At 47.9% G+C, this 6787-nt stretch overlaps 1 protein-coding gene across 2 annotated transcripts in view; it reads left to right on the top strand.

The window, feature by feature from the left end:
- Positions 1–2009: 2009 nt before the first annotated feature.
- Positions 2010–6787, top strand: part of LOC143277922 (uncharacterized) — a 38313-nt gene continuing 33535 nt past the window's right edge. For both annotated transcript variants that reach the window (XM_076582899.1, XM_076582898.1), the window contains exon 1: positions 2010–2212. The gene's annotated coding sequence lies outside the window, so the exon portion shown is untranslated. The remainder of the gene's footprint in view (positions 2213–6787) is intronic.

Here is a 6787-nt window from a genome sequence, read left to right as displayed (position 1 = left end):
TGTGTGTTTGTGTGTGTATGTACGTGTGTGTGTATATATGTTTGTGTGTGTGCGCCGACGTGCGCCGGTGCATGTGTGTGTCAGTGTGGGGATGAGGATGGGGAATCACAGGGGTGGAGGGGGAGGGGGAGGGTGGGGAGTGGGGGATGGGGGGGGGGGGGGGGGGGGTCGGGAATGGTGCACGGACATAACACAGTTCTCATACTGAATGTAGGTAGGTATACCTATATTATATCTACAACGGGGGGGAAAAAAATAAGCCGCTGATCGGAACTGCTCCGTGTCAGCCCGGCCTGTACATCCGTCCCGGTGGCTTGATTGTGTCCCCCGCCTCAATTATTGAACACGCTCTGCCGACTGACCAGATGAAACACACGGAGGTTACTATGGCAACTGATAGGGCTGAGCGGCATGTCACCGCGCTGGCTCAGTCGTTCGGCTCAGCACTGATTTGCGATGCGGCGTCCCTTATTTGCTCTGTCTCTGTCTCCCTGATTCGCCTCAGTGATGGAGTCTCCCGTCGGTCCCGGACGGATGAGTAGGCAGGCAGGTTTATCTGTCGGTGTGTGTCCTCATATGGGAGAAGAGGCCGATTCTGGATGCACAGCACTTCCCACAGGTGTTGCAAGGGAAAACGTCTCCAGAAGTTGAGCCCTGCTTCCTTCGCTCATGCTTCTCCTTAATGGCCAGCGTTCCCTTGTTTTCAAACGCTTCCCAGGAAGCGATGTCTACTGATGTCACAGGCTTTGAGGTTTGTCTTCAAGGTGTCCTTGAAGCGCTTGCAGGGTCTTCCAAGTTCACTATCACTAAATGAATTACATGGTGATCCTAATTCACCGGCCTATTCCCAGTTCGCCTGTCTGTTAAGATTGTGTGTTCCCTGTCTCTCAAGTTGTCTCTGTCTTTCCGTCAAAGTTTCAGTTTCAGTTTCACTTTCTCAAGGAGGCGTCACTGCGTTCGGACAAATCCATACACGCTACACCACATCTGTTGAGCAGATGCCTGACCAGCAGCATAACCCAACGCGCTTAGTCAGGCCTTGAGTGCATGCTTACATATTTGTGTACCTATGAAAGTGGATTTCATTTTACGTAATTTCGCCAGAGGACAACACTCTCGTTGCCATGGGTTCTTTTTCAGTGCGCCAAGTGCGTGCTGCACACGGGACCTCGGTTTATCGTCTCATCCGAAAGACTAGACGCTCAGTTTGATTTTCCAGTCAAACTTAGGAGAAAGGGCGAGAGCGGGATTCGAACCCACACCCTCACGGACTCTCTGTATTGGCAGCTGAGCGTCTTAACCATTCTGCCACCTTCCTCATCAAAACAAAAACAAAAACAACAAAACGACAACACACACACATACACACACACAAACCCAACTACAACAAACTTAAGGGAATGGAGATCAGTTGAAAAAGGCACTGCTTACGCACAGTGCCAGCTGAGTGACTCTGAGTAGACTCTGTGTGTGTGTGTGTGTGTGTGTGTGTGTGTGTGTGTGTGTGTGTGTGTGTGTGTGCGCGCGCGTGTGTGTGTGTGTGTGTGTGTGTGTGTGTGTGTGTGTGTGTGTGCGCGCGCGCGTGTGTGTCAGTGTGTGTGTGCGCGCGCGCGTGCGTGTGTGCCTGTGCGTGTGTGTCAGTTTGTCACGGTGAGTGCGCGTGCACCTGTTGTGTGAAATTACATCATCAGAAGGAGTAACGGGAGTCAGTGGAACGGCTTTGAATCAGTCCCACAATATCAGCAGTGTCGCAACTCCAGATCTATACAGTCGCCCAGTGTAGGTTTACATTTCTACTGGATTACTATCTTCGCCATTACGAAACCACCTTCCGCTTTCATAGTAGGACCGGCATTCAACCCCAAATCCGAAACATTTTCTAATTCTGTCCGCGCAATTGCAAAACCACCTTCCGCACGCTTTCCACACACGGACGGGACCAACATTATTTGGGTCTCACAACTGACCAGTGTTGTGCCCGTTGCCATGGATGTGACGTCACGAGCACAGTCACAAAGTGCGCGTGTGTGGCTGGTTGCTTCCACATACAGCGACAAGCAACCGAAATTGTTGAAACGGGAATCGTCAATTCACAACAACTGCAATTACCAGCAGATTGAGGCAGGAAAACTTAATCTTCGTCTGTGCTTTCGGGAATTAGAAAGTGGTTTTTGAACTCGGGACTAAAAGTGCCGGCGACATCGCATGTAAGGTAGGTAATCAACTCCTATGTACCGTGTCGTGTCGTGTTCGTGCAAGCGCGTTGTCGAAACTTCGAGTCCAGTGCCATAGGCATGAATTGAGCAGAGTGTGTAAGTGTGGGTTCTTGACCTTGATCTATATAAATACAGCTCTTTTGTAAATTTGAGTTCTAGTGGAGCTTGTAACGGAGTCTGCGTGGATCGTAATAATTATGTCACTGAGGGCGTTGATCCAGTTCGATACAGTTCACTGGACAGGGGGGGGGGGGATGGGGGGCAAAAATTGCTTCAGTGGGTGGCACTGAGCACAGCCGGTTTATGAGCTGGGTAAATTCTCTCCTTACCTGTGAATTCTGACGTGCATAGTTTGCTTACATGGCAAGTTTATGTTCTCCTACCTTACTTACTTATATAATCCTCTTTATGCACAGTGGGACATAATCCTCTACTGTATTTCTCCAATGCTGCCCCTGTCTTGTGCTGTCATAGCTAGCTTTACCCAGGTATAGCCGTTCTCCTGTCTTGTGCTGTCTTAGCTAGCTTTCCCCAGGTATAGCCGTTCTCCTGTCTTGTGCTGTCATAGCTAGCTTCGCCCAGGTATAGCCATTCTCCTGTCTTGTGCTGTCATAGCTAGCTTCCCCCAGGTATAGCCGTTCTCCTGTCCTGTGCTGTCTTAGCTAGCTTCCCCCAGGTATAGCCGTTCTCCTGTCTTGTGCTGTCATAGCTAGCTTCCCCCAGGTATAGCCGTTCTCCTGTCTTGTGCTGTCATAGCTAGCTTCCCCCAGGTATAGCCGTTCTCCTGTCTTGTGCTGTCATAGCTAGCCTCACCCAGGTATAGCTGTTCTGTCTTGTGCTGTCTTAGCTAGCCTCACCCAGCTATAGCCGTTCTCGAGTCTTGTGCTGTCATAGCTAGCTTCACCCAGGTATAGCCATTCTCCTGTCTTGTGCTGTCTTAGCTAGCCTCCCCCAGGTATAGCTGTTCTCCTGTCTTGTACTGTCATAGCTAGCTTTACCCAGGTATAGCCTTTCTCCTGTCTTGTGCTGTCTTAGCTAGCCTCCCCCAGGTATAGCCATTCTCCTGTCTTGTGCTGTCTTAGCTAGCCTCCCCCAGGTATAGCCATTCTCCTGTCTTGTGCTGTCTTAGCTAGCCTCCCCCAGGTATAGCCATTCTCCTGTCTTGTGCTGTCTTAGCTAGCCTCCTCCAGGTATAGCCATTCTCCTGTCTTGTGCTGTCTTAGCTAGCCTCACCCAGGTATAGCCGTTCTCCTGTCTTGTGCTGTCATAGCTAGCTTTACCCAGGTATAGCCGTTCTCCTGTCTTGTGCTGTCTTAGCTAGCTTCACCCAGGTATAGCCGTTCTCCTGTCTTGTGCTGTCATAGCTAGCTTCGCCCAGGTATAGCCATTCTCCTGTCTTGTGCTGTCTTAGCTAGCTTCCCCCAGGTATAGCCATTCTCCTGTCTTGTGCCGTCTTAGTTAGCCTCACCCAGGTATAGTCATTCTCCTGTCTTGTGCTGTCTTAGCTAGCTTCACCCAGGTATAACCATTCTCCTGTCTTGTGCTGTCATAGCTAGCTTCCCCCAGGTATAGCCGTTCTCGAGTCTTGTGCTGTCTTAGCTAGCCTCACCCAGCTATAGCCATTCTCCTGTCTTGTGCTGTCATAGCTAGCCTCACCCAGGTATAGCTGTTCTGTCTTGTGCTGTCTTAGCTAGCCTCACCCAGCTATAGCCGTTCTCGAGTCTTGTGCTGTCATAGCTAGCTTCACCCAGGTATAGCCATTCTCCTGTCTTGTGCTGTCATAGCTAGCTTCACCCAGGTATAGCCGTTCTCCTGTCTTGTGCTGTCATAGCTAGCTTCCCCCAGGTGTAGCCGTTCTCCTGTCTTGTGCTGTCTTAGCTAGTTTCCCCCAGGTATAGCCGTTCTCCTGTCTTGTGCTGTCATAGCTAGCCTCCCCCAGGTATAGCCGTTCTCCTGTCTTGTGCTGTCTTAGCTAGCTTCCCCCAGGTATAGCCGTTCTCCTGTCTTGTGCTGTCTTAGCTAGTTTCCCCCAGGTATAGCCGTTCTCCTGTCTTGTGCTGTCATAGCTAGCTTCCCCCAGGTATAACCGTTCTCCTGTCCTGTGCTGTCTTAGCTAGCTTCCCCCAGGTATAACCGTTCTCCTGTCCTGTGCTGTCTTAGCTAGTTTCCCCCAGGTATAGCCGTTCTCCTGTCTTGTGCTGTCATAGCTAGCTTCCCCCAGGTATAGCCGTTCTCCTGTCTTGTGCTGTCTTAGCTAGCTTCCCCCAGGTATAGCCATTCTCCTGTCTTGTGCTGTCTTAGCTAGTTTCCCCCAGGTATAGCCGTTCTCCTGTCTTGTGCTGTCATAGCTAGCTTCCCCCAGGTATAGCCGTTCTCCTGTCTTGTGCTGTCATAGCTAGCTTCACCCAGGTATAGCCGTTCTCCTGTCTTGTGCTGTCTTAGCTAGCCTCACCCAGGTATAGCCGTTCTCCTGTCTTGTGCTGTCTTAGCTAGCTTCCCCCAGCTATAGCCTTTCTCCGTCAGTTCATTTTCAGCCATTCTGCGTCATCAGTCCTTCGGTCCTCCTTGCAATTTTTCTGTCTGTTGGTCCCGGTGAAGGGCTTCCAATTCTCTTCTACGTTCAGTTGGTTCTGTTTTGAACTGTTGGCCGCCGTTCTTTCTCTGTTTCTGGACCTTGCGACTGGAATGAACTTCCTTTTTCGCTTCGTCAAGTCTCCACACTCAGCTCTTTCAAGTCTGGCCTTAAAACCCACCTCTTCCCAAAATAGCCTCCCTTGCCTGCCCTTCCTTGTCTTTAGTTTCTACAGTATTAGAGTTATGCATGCGTGTGAATGACTGGTGCGAAAGCGCTTTGATTTGTCTCTGCACAAGATCCAGCGCTATATAAATACCATTATTATTATTATTATTATTTTGAACTGCATTAGTTGTTTTTTTTGCCCTTTAGATATGTCTTCAAGTTTCCTGCTTCTTGTGGTTGAGCTCTGCTGTCAAAGTGGCTTCAGCGATGGCACGTTTGAATGTTTCGGCACCGTTAGATAGATAAGACGTGTACATCACAGTGGAGTGGTGGTGGCCGGCCGAGTGGTGATCGCACTCAAGTAGGAAGTGAGTGTCCACAGGTTCGAGTCCGTTATACCAAACCAGGATTTTTACCCCCCCCCCCCCACCCCCACCCCTCTCTGTTTGACTTAAAGTGGTGGTTTGGATGCTAATTTTTCGAATGAGATGACAAACTGAAATGGAATGTGCAGCATGCACCTAGGACATGTAAAAGAGCCCAAGGCAACTAAAGGGGTTTCATTGGCAAAATTGTGCTGAAAATTCCATTTTGATAGTCAAACAAGTACACTTGGAAACAGAAAAAAAAGCAAAAAAAGGTTGGTACAGGACTGTAATGATGTGCTTTTTCTGGGTAGAGTAAACAGACAAATCTGTTATGCCAAAAAGGTATATACTTACTGGTGGCTGTCACAATAGGTATATGTACGTATGGAGCTGACCTTTTTTCAACAGTGCATCCTTTCTATTTGTATTGTATTCTTTTTTATCACAACAGATTTCTCTGTGTGAAATTTGGGCTGCTCTCCCCAGGGAGAGCATGTCGCTATATTACAGTGCCACCTTTTTTTTTTTTTTTTTTTCCTGCGTGCAGTTTTGTTTGTTTTTCCTATCAAAGTGGATTTGTTCTACAGAATTTTGCCAGGAACAAGCCTTTTGTTGCCATGGGTTCTTTTACGTGGTCTAAGTGCATGCTGCACACGGGACCTTGGTTTATCGTCTCATCTGAATGACTAGTGTCCAGACCACCACTCGAGGTCTAGTGGAGGGGGGGGAAATATCGGCGGCTGAGCCGTTATTTGAACCAGCACGCTCAGATTCTCTCACTTCCTAGGCGGACGTGTTACCTCTAGGCCATCACTCCACTGTACAGTGTACTGCTATGTGATGCTCATCAAAAGAAAGTTCAAAGTTTGTTCTTTTTAACAGTGATTTCTGTTTGTGTTGTTTTTTTTCTTTTGGGGTGGTGGTGGTGGTGTTAACTGTATGTTTAAAAAAAAAAAAAAAATTCTATCGGTTCATAATGATTCACCCCCCCCAAAAAGTAATACAATACAGTATGGTCCAGTATGATGCAGTACAGTGCAGTACAGTACAATGCATTGCAGTTTCAGTTTCAGTAGCTCAAGGAGGCGTCACTGCGTTCGGACAAATCCATATACGCTACACCACATCTGCCAAGCAGATGCCTGACCAGCAGCGTAACCCAACACGCTTAGTCAGGCCTTGAAAAAAAAAAAAAATTGGAATAAATAATAGATAAGCTTACACAAATAAATAAATAAATAATAACTATAATGTAAAAATAAATAAATAAATAAATAAATAAGATAATGATGATAAATAAGCAAATAGATGTAAAACATGAAGACACACATTCACATATACACCCACACATGCATAACAGATATGCACCGAACATGCAGTTTCACAGATATGAAAGCACAGTCAAATACATATAAACGTACATGAGCTCCAACACACACACACACACCACACACATTACCCTG

Source organism: Babylonia areolata, chromosome 35 (assembly GCF_041734735.1).
Source record: "Babylonia areolata isolate BAREFJ2019XMU chromosome 35, ASM4173473v1, whole genome shotgun sequence".
Lineage (NCBI taxonomy): Eukaryota > Metazoa > Mollusca > Gastropoda > Neogastropoda > Buccinidae > Babylonia > Babylonia areolata.
The sequence above is the reverse complement of the archived record's forward strand: the minus strand, read 5'-3'. Positions and strand labels throughout refer to the sequence as shown.